The sequence below is a fragment of the Pelobates fuscus genome, chromosome 4 (genome assembly GCF_036172605.1).
Source record: "Pelobates fuscus isolate aPelFus1 chromosome 4, aPelFus1.pri, whole genome shotgun sequence".
Taxonomy (NCBI): domain Eukaryota; kingdom Metazoa; phylum Chordata; class Amphibia; order Anura; family Pelobatidae; genus Pelobates; species Pelobates fuscus.
This window is the reverse complement of record NC_086320.1, coordinates 221,698,242-221,711,865: the sequence shown is the minus strand read 5'-3', so window position 1 is coordinate 221,711,865 and position 13,624 is coordinate 221,698,242. Positions and strand designations below refer to the sequence as shown.

General features: G+C 37.3%; 1 protein-coding gene across 2 annotated transcripts in view; it reads left to right on the top strand.

Moving 5' to 3' along the window:
• Positions 1–13,624, top strand: part of AHRR (aryl hydrocarbon receptor repressor) — a 386,440-nt gene that overhangs the window by 231,409 nt on the left and 141,407 nt on the right. The window lies entirely within an intron of this gene.

Genomic DNA, 13,624 nt, shown 5'->3' with positions numbered 1-13,624 from the left:
GCCGTACTGCCCCCCTACAATCTGTGATGAATGCTGCTGCCAGGCTGATCTTTCTCTCCTGTTGCTCCTCTCACACCTCACCCCTCTTTCAATCCTTACATTGGCTTCCTGTCCCCTACAGGTGTCAATTTAAAATACTAACCCTTATCTATAAAGCCCTAACCAACTCTAGCCCCTCTTACATTTCCTCACTGATTCATAGGTAACCCCCCTCTCGGTCTCTCTGCTCTACTGGTGACCTTCTCCTGTCTGCTGCTCGCACCCTTACTGCAAATTCACGCTTGTAAGACTTCTCAAGGACGGCACCTTTCCTTTGGAACAGCCTGCCTCCTCCTGTCAGACTCTCCGCTAGTCTTCAATCCTTTAAGAAGTCTCTCAAAACCCATCTTTTTAGGAATGCTTACGGCCTCCAAGAGTAACTTCTATCTCTTATTATTGTCTCATTTGGTAAATTCCCCTTTTATTGTACAGCTCTGTGGAATAAGTTAGCGCTATATAAATACCAATAATAATATTAATATTAATAATATTAATAATAATGTTGGGCTGTATAATGAATCTACAGAAGGATTTAAAGAAACACATGGGAAAAGGGAGGACTAAAGAGGAACAGAGGGAAGAAAGATGGGCGGAGAAACCGAAAGACAGAAGAATATTTTAAAGAGGGAGATATGAAGAACAAAGGGGACTAGTGAGATAAACAAGGAGATAGCGATAGTGAAGAAAGTGAGGAACAGAGAAGGGGCAAAAATAATAAATTAACAATGAAGAATAAAGAAGACGAGAGGAGAAAATAAGAGACAAATTACATCAACAACTATTGTATAGCTAACTGAAATGTAAAAAAAAATTGGCACAAATAAAAAACATTTTCTTTATAATGAAAACAGTGTCATAGCAAATTTACTATTTTTTTTTTTTTTTTTCATCTTTAATGAAAGCAACTTAAACATAGGGTGGATCCTAAATAGTCCCCGACTCAGCACATTAGATGACTAAGGAGAGCTAAGGTATTTTCCCTGTGTTGGAGCCCATCATGGATCTATGCATGGGGTGCCATGAAGGGTCATCAAATTGACATTCCCACTGTGGGCATGTCATGGGTGATGACACACCTACTCTTTGTCCCCACTCCTTCATATTGGGCTGCTTAGCAGGTAAATTCCCAGTTCAAATTTTTGTCATCAATAAAAAACAAAAATTAGGAAGCTGGAGAGTGACTAATATTTGGACCTGTATGTGTGTCTTTGTGTGTCTGTATATGTATGTGTCTCACTGTGTGTGTCTGTATCTGTACATATGTAGTGTGTGTATCTGTATGTGTGTCAGTGCTTGTATCTGTGTGTTTATGGATCTTTATGTGTGGTAGTGTTTGTGTCAGTGTGTCTGTATCTGCAAATATGTTTCCGAGTGTATTTTTATGTATGTCAATGTTTGTATTTGTGTATTAGCATGTGTATCAGTGTGTTTATATGCATCTTTGTATCTGCATGTGTATCAGTGTGTTTCTGTGTATCTGCACTGTTAGTAATGATATGCCTAGGGCAGAGGAAAAACGGGGAGCCTGGGGCAGAGGATTAGCAGGGAGAGCCTGGGGCAGAGAAGAAACATAAATAATTTCATAAATATACACGTAGACTTCAAATATATAAATATGTATATATATTTAAATTCTATATGCATATTTATGTATTATTTTTACATAATTAAGTAATTTTAATAATTACAATTTGCGGGACCTGCCTGACAACTCAGGCCAAAAGTCCAGAGAATTTAATTTGCTAGCACTATATTTAACCCTGTAACTTTCCATGACACCCTAAAACCTGTACATGGGGGGGTACTGTTTTACTCGGGAGACTTCGCTGAATACAAATATTAGTGTTTTAAAAACGTAAAATGTATTACAATGATGATATTGTCAGTGAAAGTGAAGTTTTTTGCATTTTCCACACACAAACGGCACTTTCACTGATGATATCATTGTTGTGATATGTTTTACTGTTTTGAAACACTAATATTTGTGTTCAGCAAAGTCTCCCGAGTATAACAGTATCCCTCATGTACAGGTTTTATAGTGTTTTTTTTAAAAGTTACAGGGTCAAATATAAGGCTTGATTTTCCATTTTTTTTACATTGAAATTTGCCAGATTGATTATGTTGCCTTTGAGAGCGTATGGTAGCCCAGGAATGAGAATAACCTCCATGATGGCATACCATTTGAAACAGAAGACAACCCAAGGTATTGCAAATGGGGTATGTTAAGTCTTTTTTAGTAGCCACTTAGTCACAAACACTGGCCAAAGTTAGTGTTCATAATTGTTTTTTTGAATGTTTAACACACAAACAAATATAAATGCTAACTTTGGCCAGTGTTTGTGACTACTAAAAAAGATTGGACATACCCTATATTGAATACCCTGGGTTGTCTAAATATGTACATGTGAGTTGTGATTCAGAGATTTATGACAGATAACAGTGTTACAATGTCACTATTGATACATTTTTCAAATATATATTTTGAAACAGCAATGTCCTACTTGTACTTATAGCCCTATAACTTGCAAAAAAAAAAGCCAAGAACATGTTAACATTGGGTGTTTCTAAACTCAGGACAAAATTTACAAACTATTTAGCATGGGTGTTTTTTGAGGGTTGTAGATGCGTAATAGATTTTGAGGGAAGTTAGAAAAAGTGTTTTTTTTTAATTATTTCATCATATTTTATAAAAAAATTTATAGTAAATTATAAGATATGATGAAAATAATGGTATCTTTAGAAAGACCATTTAATGGCAATAAAAAACTGTATATAATATGTGTGGGTACAATAAATGAGTAAGAGGAAAATTACAGCTAAACACCGCAGAAATGTAAAAACAGCCCTGGTCCTTAACCGTAAGAAAACTGAAAAACAGTCTGGTCACTACAGAGTTAAATCAATGTAAGAGGAGAGATAGATGCTATTAGGTTTTTAAACTGTAATCGAATAAGCACAGCTTAAAATGCAAACATAAGGGATTTATTAAGCTGCAGTTCATAACATACCAGCAATAATCTGTATATGTAAGACATGGTGAAGGAACAACGTAAGTGTGCTGACAGATATTTTCCACAAATTTAAAAGCTAGACTTTAGATATATACTTAATATTTTACATCTTGGTCTTCAAGGAAGAAGTGGTGTTACCGATCATGTAAAGCATCGTTCTCCTCCCCCCCCCCCCCAAAAACAAAATCGCAAATAATATATGTATTTCATTTTTTATTTTGGTAATTATTATCTCATCAACATCAATGGTAGGATATGGTAACGCTACAGGCCTGCTCTGGAGTAATCTTGCTATAAAAAAAAATATTCCTAGGTAACTGCGAGTCTTCATAACCACGTCAGGACCTACATTTAAAGTTAAAAATATTGTAAATTGTACAAATTATGCCAAACATTAGAATCAAAATGATTAGAAACTGTTGAGCAATATAAGTAGGAGATATGCAATAGGCAGGACATCGATGAAAAGATGGTAACCAGAACCACATGATCCATTGTGGCAACACACACATAATAAGCAGGATAGTAGAAGATATTCATTATTCCTTATGAGAACAAACAATCGCATACTTACTCTGACCTTATCTTCAGGTAGTGATGAAGTACTCTCAGCAGAGCCTATGGTAATAATAAGACTGCCTGATGGGAAAGGGGTGGGTCTATTTATACCTATTTCAGAGTTCTATTTCCTGTCTTTTCTGCTATAAGGGGAGGAGCTAACCATGTGTAAATGTTGCCATGTTTGATCAGGAAATATCTTTATTGACAGATGTAAAGTTCATTTTTTTCAGTTTACGCTGCCCTGCAAAATGATCATAGGAGTAAAAATATAGGCAACTTCCTTCAGATTGCTCCCTCCCTGCATGTGTATGGAAACTGAGATTGTCCTTTTTCCATAAGTAATTGTAGATGTGAATTACCAAATATTTATTGTAATTCCTAAATTTTATCATAGAGCTTCCAAAAACATAATATAAGCAGCATAATGAGACAACATGACATGTATCCGAATACACAGTTAGCATTATATTGTTGAAAGTGTGAATGTTTAATAGTTTTCCGTACTGTTCCTTGTTGGATTAGATGTTTCTAGGAATGCTCATGGCTACAGCTTGTCAAATGGCGAGAAACAAACAAAATCTAAGAGTCATTGTTTGGATGTGCTCATTGTTTATTGCCGGCTCAAATTATTGCTTATTTAAAGTATTGAAATGTGTGTCCCACCCTGTGTTTGAGGTACACAACACAAGACAGAGCTATAAGAAACCATAAGTTGAAACACTTTTGTGATCCAAAGAAATTGTAATTTGGCACCTGTTTATTTGCCTTTGTTGCATAAATCAAACCCAACAGATAACAGGTTTATTCAGTAAGCCAGAAATTGTGGAAAATGTGAAAATGTATAGCGAATTTTAGATCGAAACAAGCAAATTTTAGCAACTCCTCCTCTATTTTTCCCAGCTCTATTTTTCAACAATATGTTTGTCTCTCTCTCACTCAATGATTTCTAATACTTACATTGCCTGGTGCTGAATCAAGCAGCAGAAAAATACAGGAAAACGATAGATTAGCATTCTCAGGTCTCTTTAGAAATAACACTTAAAGGGAACCTGTAGTCCAAAATATACCAATCCTTATTTCAGGAATTAAGTTTAATAAGGATTACTCGCCTCCTTCATCCTCCAAGCTGATATTACCTGCACTCTCTTTCAATGCAATGGTTTGGTTCTAGGCATGAGTGGCCAGACACCTTGCTCCTCCAATCAAATGTTATTAGCAGCATTTTATTCCCAGACCAAGTTTCATTTCAGTTTAAGAAAAAAAAAAAGTATATAGATATATAGATAGATGTATTTTAAAATTCTCACTTTCGTCATCAACATGCAACTTAGAGATGAAGTCCACGTCTCCTTTCCCTCGTTTTACTGAGTTTATCATAATTTAACTACCTACTCTTTAACCCCTTAGTGACCAGACCAATTTTCTTACCGTTAAGGACCAGGGATCTTTTTACTTTTCTGCGCTGTTTGTGTTTAGCTGTAATTTTCCTCTTACTCATTACCCACACATATTATATACAGTTTTTCTCGCCATTAAGTGGTCTTTCTAAAGATACCATTATTTTTATGATATCAAATATTTTACTACAAAAAATTATAAAATATGATGAAAAAATATAAAAAAACACACTTTTTATAACTTTGACCCCAACAATCTGTTACGCATCTACAACCGCCAAAAAACACCCATGCTAAATAGTTTCTAAATTTTGTCCTGAGTGTATAAATACCAAATGTTAACATTTTATTAGCTTTTTTGGAAAGTTATAGGGCAATAAGTACAAGTGGCACTTTGCTATTTCCAAACCATTTTTGAGCCCAGACAGTCCCCCCTAAGAAGAAGACTGATTGCCAGCAGGGGAATGGTGGCAATCGGTAAGTACATGGGGAGGGTAGAGGTTCATTTTTTAAAATTTATTTTTTTTAAATATGTTTTATAGGCCTGAAGGCTTCCGATGCTTTTGCCTACACTGCCGGGCTCCACGTGCGGCAACCCTGAAGTAATCACTCCACGGGGAGCGATCACTTGGGTGCCCGGCAGTGTGGGGGGGGGGGGGAGGTAATACCCTTAGAGCGGCTTTCCAAATTTACTGCGGACGTATGAGGTAAATCCGTGGTCCTTAAGGACCATTTCGTGTTGGACATACCTCATACGTCTGCGGTCCTTAAGGGGTATAATGGATGCTGTAACAACCAGAACAACTTTAGCTTTAGGTTTTTTTTGTGTATAGATCATGCCCCTGCAGTCTCACTGCTCAATTTTCTGCAATGTAAGACTTAAATCACTTTTGTTTCTTTTTATTTATCCATAGGCACACCTCCCCTGGCTGTGACTCACACAGTTTTTATGAAAAATTGGTTTCAGATCTTACTTTCTTTAGAGGTTTTTATGCTCTCTGTTAAGTAAACTTTATTTACGCACAGGAGCCTCCTGTAGGGTACAAACGGCTAGAACAGGAGATAAGAAATTCTAATTTAAACAGACTGTGCAATAAAGGATGTTGGACAGAGAATTAAACAGTTAGATTGCATGGACATGATCGTTTCACCAATACCAATCCATTAAGCTAAATTTGTTTTGTTGCTTATAGTGTCCACTTTAGCTTAATGAAGCAGTTTTGGTGTATAAATCATGCCTCTGTAGTCTCACTGCTCAGTTGTGGCACACTGATGTGCCTCAAGCCACCTTAAAGTGTGCCATAAATACAACTGATTTTAAAACTATAGTAAGCTTAATGCAGATGTTTTTTTTTTGTTTTTGTTTTTTTAAATCTTTTTAATAGGAGCCAGCCTTAATATTGTGACTCCCATCTGGTCATGAATTAAAACAAATGCATTAAATTAGCAAGAAGTATTCATGTCTCCAGTAAGGCTTCAGTTATATGTGAAATGTAGGAGTTGACGATGAAATAAAAAAAATTTAGGATTGACTTTGTTGAGGATAATAAAATCACGTGAAACAACTGGTCCAAATTAAAATATTATTATTGAACAGATAAGCAAAATTACAAAACAAAGTGAGGTTTTAGCACGTTCAATGTTATTTAGCTGGCGCGCACATAATCAGATAAAAAGCTGTTTCTTATACGTTTTGCAGATATCCCAGTGATGCAGTTTGTCCAATAGAATTCTCTGCAAGTTCTCCAACTCAGGGTTTTCTTATCTCGTCCTTACAGTTCTTGGGTGTTGTAACATCATTTGTGCATGTAAAACAGAATTTAGCTGAACTATACAGAAAGGCTTTTGTTTAATATGACTGTAAGCATCAAACTGATATTAAGCATTGGGCAACATATAGGCAGGTAATGTTTTCTTTAACAACTTGGACTTTTTTCTCATTGAAGTGTGCCTTGGTCTGGAAAAGAACAACTGATCTAAAGTCAATCCATGTTTCTAACAAACAAAGTTAATCTTGCACACTGCTAGCATTTTTCTTGTCTACAAATATCTCCCCACCCTCTTGTAACTTGTTCTGTGGTTTATCTCTCACTACCATTAACAACTGGCATCCCTTTCTGTCCACTAGACTCTTCTTGTGCTGAACCTAGAATGTGGGACTGATTAACTCGTACAATTAGGCTGTTTACTGGCTTCATGCCTCTTTCTTCGAGTCTATTCCCAGAAAATCAATTAATTTCAAGGGGAATATCATTTTACTGAACAGATAGCTCACTTTTATTCCATATGACATCAAATCCTAGCTCTTCTATATTATTACATAACTTTATTGAACTTCTATTTAACTTAACTTAGAGAAACAGTCTGGTCAGAGCTGATCACCATTGTGCTTTGGATCATATCCTTACTATATGCATTTTTATCTACCAGTATGTTTATGTGCCATATCTTTAGCAGGATTTAATTAAATGCAGGGGGTTTATAGGGACACTATAGTCACCAGAACAACTACAGCTTAATGTAGTTGTTCTGGTGTTTATAGTATGCCCCTGCAAGACATTTTTATGTACACACTGCCTTTTCAGAAAAAAGTCAGTGTTTACATTAAAGCCTAGGGACATCTCCAGTGGCAGTCACTCAGACACCCTATAGAGGTGTTTCCTGGGTCATTGTGCAGTGCTGATGTTGAGCCTCATGAAGGTGCTGAACTTCCTTCATAGAAATGCATTGATTCAATGCATCTCTATGAGGAGATGCTGATTGGCCAGCTCTGCATTTGGCTCTGCCCCTCCTCCTTCTCAAGTCCTTGGGGTTTAGAAAATACGCCCCTCTGTCTTATTAGAGATTTTACCTATTAGCTAAAAGCAGCAAGGTGAATTGTTAGTGTAGAATTCACCTATGAAGTTTTGCCTTGACGTAGCAGATGAGCTTACATTTGAATGGCCTATGAGAAAGCATTAGATTGGCTGAGATCATCAAGTTTGTTGATCTCAAATATGGAGGCGGAGCCAGCCGTGGCAAGACTGGCACAGCGTGGAAAAAATGTCAGTTTAAAGGGAACCTATAGGTCCAGGAAAACAAAGCCATTTTCCTGCCACTATAGTTCCCTACAGTGTCCCCCTCCCCTGCACCCCTTAATTAAATCCAATGTTCCAGCGCTGATGTCCCTTGGTACTGGATGTCGCTACCGACATCAGCCGGCGGGGGGAGACCTAATGCGATTAGGCAATTAGGATTTCCCAATTAATCAATGCTTTCCTATGGGGAAAAATCTGACGCTGGAGGTCCTCACCAAAAATCTGACGTGAGGACATCCAGCGTCAGATACCAGACTAAAGGTCTGTTTCAATTCAGGAAGCCCTCTAGTGACTGTCTGGTAGACAGCCACTATGGGTAGACTTGGAGCTGCAATGTAAACATTGCAGTACTATGGAACTGCTATGTTTAACATAGCAGCACTAAGTGCGAAAGAGACACAGCACCCAGAACACTTGAGCTGAAGTGGTCTGGGTGCCAACAGTGTCCCTTTAAACACCCTTTAACCGCGACACTGTAGTGTCAGGAATACGTTTGTGATCCTGGCACTATAATGTTCTTTTAAGCCCTAAATGGTGCAGACTTAAGGAAAACAATAAACGAGAAGAACTTTGGGATAATTATAGTTATAAAATGCTGATATCTTTTATCAATTTGTAATAATGCCACAATAATGCAGTATCTGAATTGTGAGAACATCTGCACATTATTTCAACAATACTTACAAGTGTGGTAAAGACCACAAGCCATAATTTAGAAATGCTGTACATCCTTCAGGCCCATAGCTGCAATTGTACAAGGGACCTGGGCCGGATTAATATAGGGGCAGATAGAGCTGCAGCTCCAGGCCCATGCCTATGGAATAAGCTCTTGCTTAAGTATGAAAATTTAAGAGGGACATAAGGGAACAAATTTGGTGTAGACTGTCTGACAATGAAATTAGTTAAGGTAAAGCTGACTTTGCGCACTATGCAAATGCTCTTGCTGCTTCAGTCTCTAACACTGTGGCATGTTCCCTTATTTCTATACTCACTACATACACTTTTTCTCTGTCTTTTTCTCTGTATAACAGGAGCTTCTGGCTGCTAGTAAGAAGGTTAGGAGAGGAGTGAACCAGCGAATGCTAGGAGACATTCCATAGAAAGCGTAGGGCTAGCGCATCATTAGACACGTTTATGCCAAGCTCAGGGTGCTGCCTGCACAGAATGCCCTTGGTTGGCAGGCAGCCTTCATTCACACCAGGCTGAACATCTAATTCTTCGTGCAGACACAAACCCTTTTTGTGCATGTTTGTCCCTTTGGGCAGTTCTGGTTATGGGATTCATATTAGTGACCCTCCCTTTTTTCCCGCCTACCAAAATCCTGCTTCACCGGACACTGCTGTTACATATAGTTACATAGTTACATAGCTGAAAAGAGACTTGCGTCCATCAAGTTCAGCCTTCCTCACATTTATTTTTTGCTTTTGATCTAAAAGAAGGCAAAAAAAAAACAGTTTGAAGCACTTCCAATTTTGCAACAAACAAGAAAAAAAATCCTTCTTGACCCCAGAATGGCAGTCCGATTTATCCTTGGATCAAGCAGTTATTACCCTACATTGAAAAATTATATCCTTGAATATTCTGTTTTTGCAAGTATGCATCTTGTTGCTGTTTGAACATCTGTATGGACTCTGATAAAACCACTTCTTCAGGCAGAGAATTCCACATCCGTATTGTTCTTACAGTAAAAAAACCTTTCCTTTGCCTTGACGAGGGGGTATGGATTTACTTGAAAGATGAAAGCGACAGATTAGCATAGGGTATGTGTTTGCTTGAAGCTATATCCTGTGAGTTTCCCTCCAGCACCATCTCCACCAGCTACAAGATGCTTGGGAGGTATAACTGGTTTAGTGTTTTCTGTCTATAAGATTCAGTAATTAGGTCCATCATAATTGTCAGCACCAGGCCCAATAGGCTCTTAATCCGGCCCTGCAAGGGAGTATAAAGCTGCTTATTCTCTCACATCCTATGTGCACACTATTTATTCTAATTTCTGATTTCCTCGATAACTCCTTTACCTTATTTTTTATTCTTAAGATAGGTTTTCTAATTAGGCATATATAGGACCACCACCATCTATATTACACCAAAAACTCATCACAACATCTGTATCCATAAACCATGATTATAAATTATACTACACTAGATATAGACACAAAAATAGTCAAAAGTTTGGTTGTTTGATTAATTCTTCAATAGTTCACAAAACATTTTTTATGAAATATTTCAATTTAGTGTTCGAAGAAATTGTAAGACTAACATTCCCTTTACACTCTAAAGATTTAATTGACAAGTGATCATGTGTTTTATGGGAGGAAAATTAGAATAACGTGTTTTTTTGTGAATTGACACTTCTTTAGCTTCTTTGAGCTCTAAAATGTTGCTTTTATAGTTTTTTTCTATAGTATCCCTACAGAGATAATTATAAAAGCACAATCAGCCCCAAGGGACACTGTGCAGGCTTAATTGTGTTGAGTGTAAGTAGCAGGTGCACCTTTCGTGACTATGCATAATTGGATATACATATTAAAGAAGAATGTAATCCATGATTTAAAAGCCAAGTCTTTGTTTCCATTTGCAAAATTAGAAAAAAAGGAATCTTTTAATATGAGATGCTGGAAGTGTATGGAGAATTTCAAAGAAAAGAAAACAAATATTCTGTGCATATTTGATTAATTCCCCCTCATCATATTTCAAGTATTATCTTAAATGAATGCCCCAGATCACATATCATAGACACTTCTGTTATTTGATCAAAGTGATTTACCACTTAATATTTTAGGATGTTTATTCATTTTTAATCATTTCATTTTGTATTAAATACACAATATTGACTCAATAAGCAATTTCACATTTAGAATTTAGAGACAATTGGTTTCTGGATAACAAAATAACTTCAAAATATGTTTCTTGAAGATTCTAGCGGAAAATCTATATGCATTTTAGGTCATAAGTGGTTGGCTCCTGCCATTTGCCACATGTTAGCCAATGATATTGCCTGAAGTTTTGCGTATTGAGAAATCAAGAAAATATACTTCACGCCCCTTTAAATTAAGGGGAGTTCATTATTCGAACTTATCACCACTCCCATGAAGGGGTCTACGTGGCTGCAACAATCTCTAGGTAAGTGATACGTATCCACATGAATGCCAGAACCCAAGTTTTCCCAGGACAACATTGCCCAGAGCATAACACTGTCTCCTGTGTTTTGCCTTGTTCCCATAGTGTGTCCTGCTGCCATCTTTTCCCCAGGTAAACAAAGCACACGCACCTGGCTATCCACCAGATCTAAAAGAAAACATGATTCATCAGACCAGGCAAGCCTCTTCCATTGCTTCATGGTCCAGTTCTGATGATTATGTCCCCATTGAAGGAGCTTTCAGCAATAGACAGGGATCTTTATGGGCACTCTGACCCGTCTGCGGCTACACAGTCCTTTACACATAAAACTGCAATGCACTTTGTGTTCTGGACCCTTCTATTATGGCCAGCATTAAGTTTTTCAACAATTTGAATTAGAGTACCTGGTCTGTCTGATTGAACTAGACGGGCTAGTCTTTACTCCCCATGTGCATCAATGAGGCTGTGGTGCCCATATCTTTGATGCCAGTTTACCGGTTGTCCTTCCTTACATCACTAGTTTTCACTTGTTTCATACAAGCAAACAAACAAGCTAACCACTGTTCCACCGAGAATTTTGGAGATGCTCTCACCTGGATATCTACCCATCACTATTTTGTCCTTGTCAAAGATCTTTTCGTTTGCCCATTTTTCCTGTTTTCAACAGAAGAGATAATAGCACAGTCAGTAAAAAAAGAGGACTAAACATTTTTTAGATACATAAATGAGAAAAGGAAAGTAAAACAAGAATTAGTTAGATTAAAAACAAAAGAAGTAAGGTATGTTGAAGAGGATAAAGGTCTAGCTGACTACCTCAATGAATATTTTTGTTCAGTACTTACAGATGAAAATGCAGGAAAGGGGCATCAGTTAGGAAAAAGGACAAATGACTAATTTGTTACATGTGAGTTTACAGAGGAAGAGGTTCTATTTCAACTGTCAAAAGTAAAGACAAATAAGTCAAAGGGGACCTGATGGAATTCACTGAAAGTTATTAAAAGAGCTTAGTGGTGTACTAGCAAAACCATTAACAGATTTATTTAACCAATCATTGTTAATAGGAGAAGTCCCAGAATATTGTAAGTTAGCGAATGTTGTGCCCATTCACAAGAAAGGTAATAGGGAGGAGTCGGGCAACTATAGGCCAGTAAGCCTTACTTCAGTAGTGGGGAAAGTAATGGAAGCCATGTTAAAGGATAGGATTGTTGAACGTCTAAAATCACATGGATTTCAAGATCAGAGACAACATGGGTTTACTTCAAACTAATCTTATTGATTGTTTTGATTGGGTAACTAAAATAATAGATCAGGGTGCAGTAGACATTGCTTACCTAAATCTCAGTAAGGCTTTTGACACTGTTGCACATCGAAGGCTTATCAATAAACTGCAATCTTTAAGTTTGGATTCCAATATTGTTGAATGGGTTAGGCAGTGGCAGAGTGACAGGCAACAGAGGGTTGTAGTCAATAGAGTATATTCAAAGCATGGTCTTGTCACCAGTGGGGTACCTCAGGAATCTGTACTTGGACCCATTCTCTTTAATATTTTTATTAGTGATATTGCAGAAAGTCTTGATGGTAAGGTATGTCTTTTTGCTGATGATACAAAGATATGTAACAGGGTTGATGTTCCAGGAGGGATAAGCCAAATGGCAAATGATTTAGGTAAACTAGAAAAATGGTCAGAGTTGTGGCAACTGACATCTAATGTGGATAAGTGCAAGATAATGCATCTTGGACGTAAAAACCCAAGGGCAGTGTACAGAATATTTGATAGAGTCCTAACCTCAACATCTGAGGAAAGGGATTTAGGGGTTATTATTTCTGATGACTTAAAGATAGGCAGACAATGTAATAGAGCAGCAGAAAGTGCTTGCAGAATGCTTGGTTGTATAGGGAGAGGTATTAGCAGTAGAAAGAGAGAAGTGCTCATGCCATTGTACAGAACACTGGTGAGACTTCACTTGGAGTATTGTACTGGGGACCGTATCTCCAGAAAGATATTGATACTTTAGAGAGAGTTCAGAGAAGGGCTACTAAACTGGTTCATGGATTGCAGGATAAAACTTACCAGGAAAGGTTAAAGGATCTTAACATGTATAGCTTGGAGGAAAGACGAGACAGGGGGGATATGATAGAAACATTTAAATACATAAAGGGAATCAACACAGTAAAGGAGGAGACTATATTTAAAAGAAAAAAAATTACCACAACAAGAAGACATAGTCTTAATTTAGAGGGGCAAAGGTTTAACCCCTTAAGGACCAAACTTCTGGAATAAAAGGGAATCATGACATGTCACACATGTCATGTGTCATTAAAGGAACACTATAGTCACCTAAATTACCTTAGCTAAATAAAGCAGTTTTAGTGTATCGATCATTCCCCTGCAATTTCACTGCTCAATTCACTGTCATTT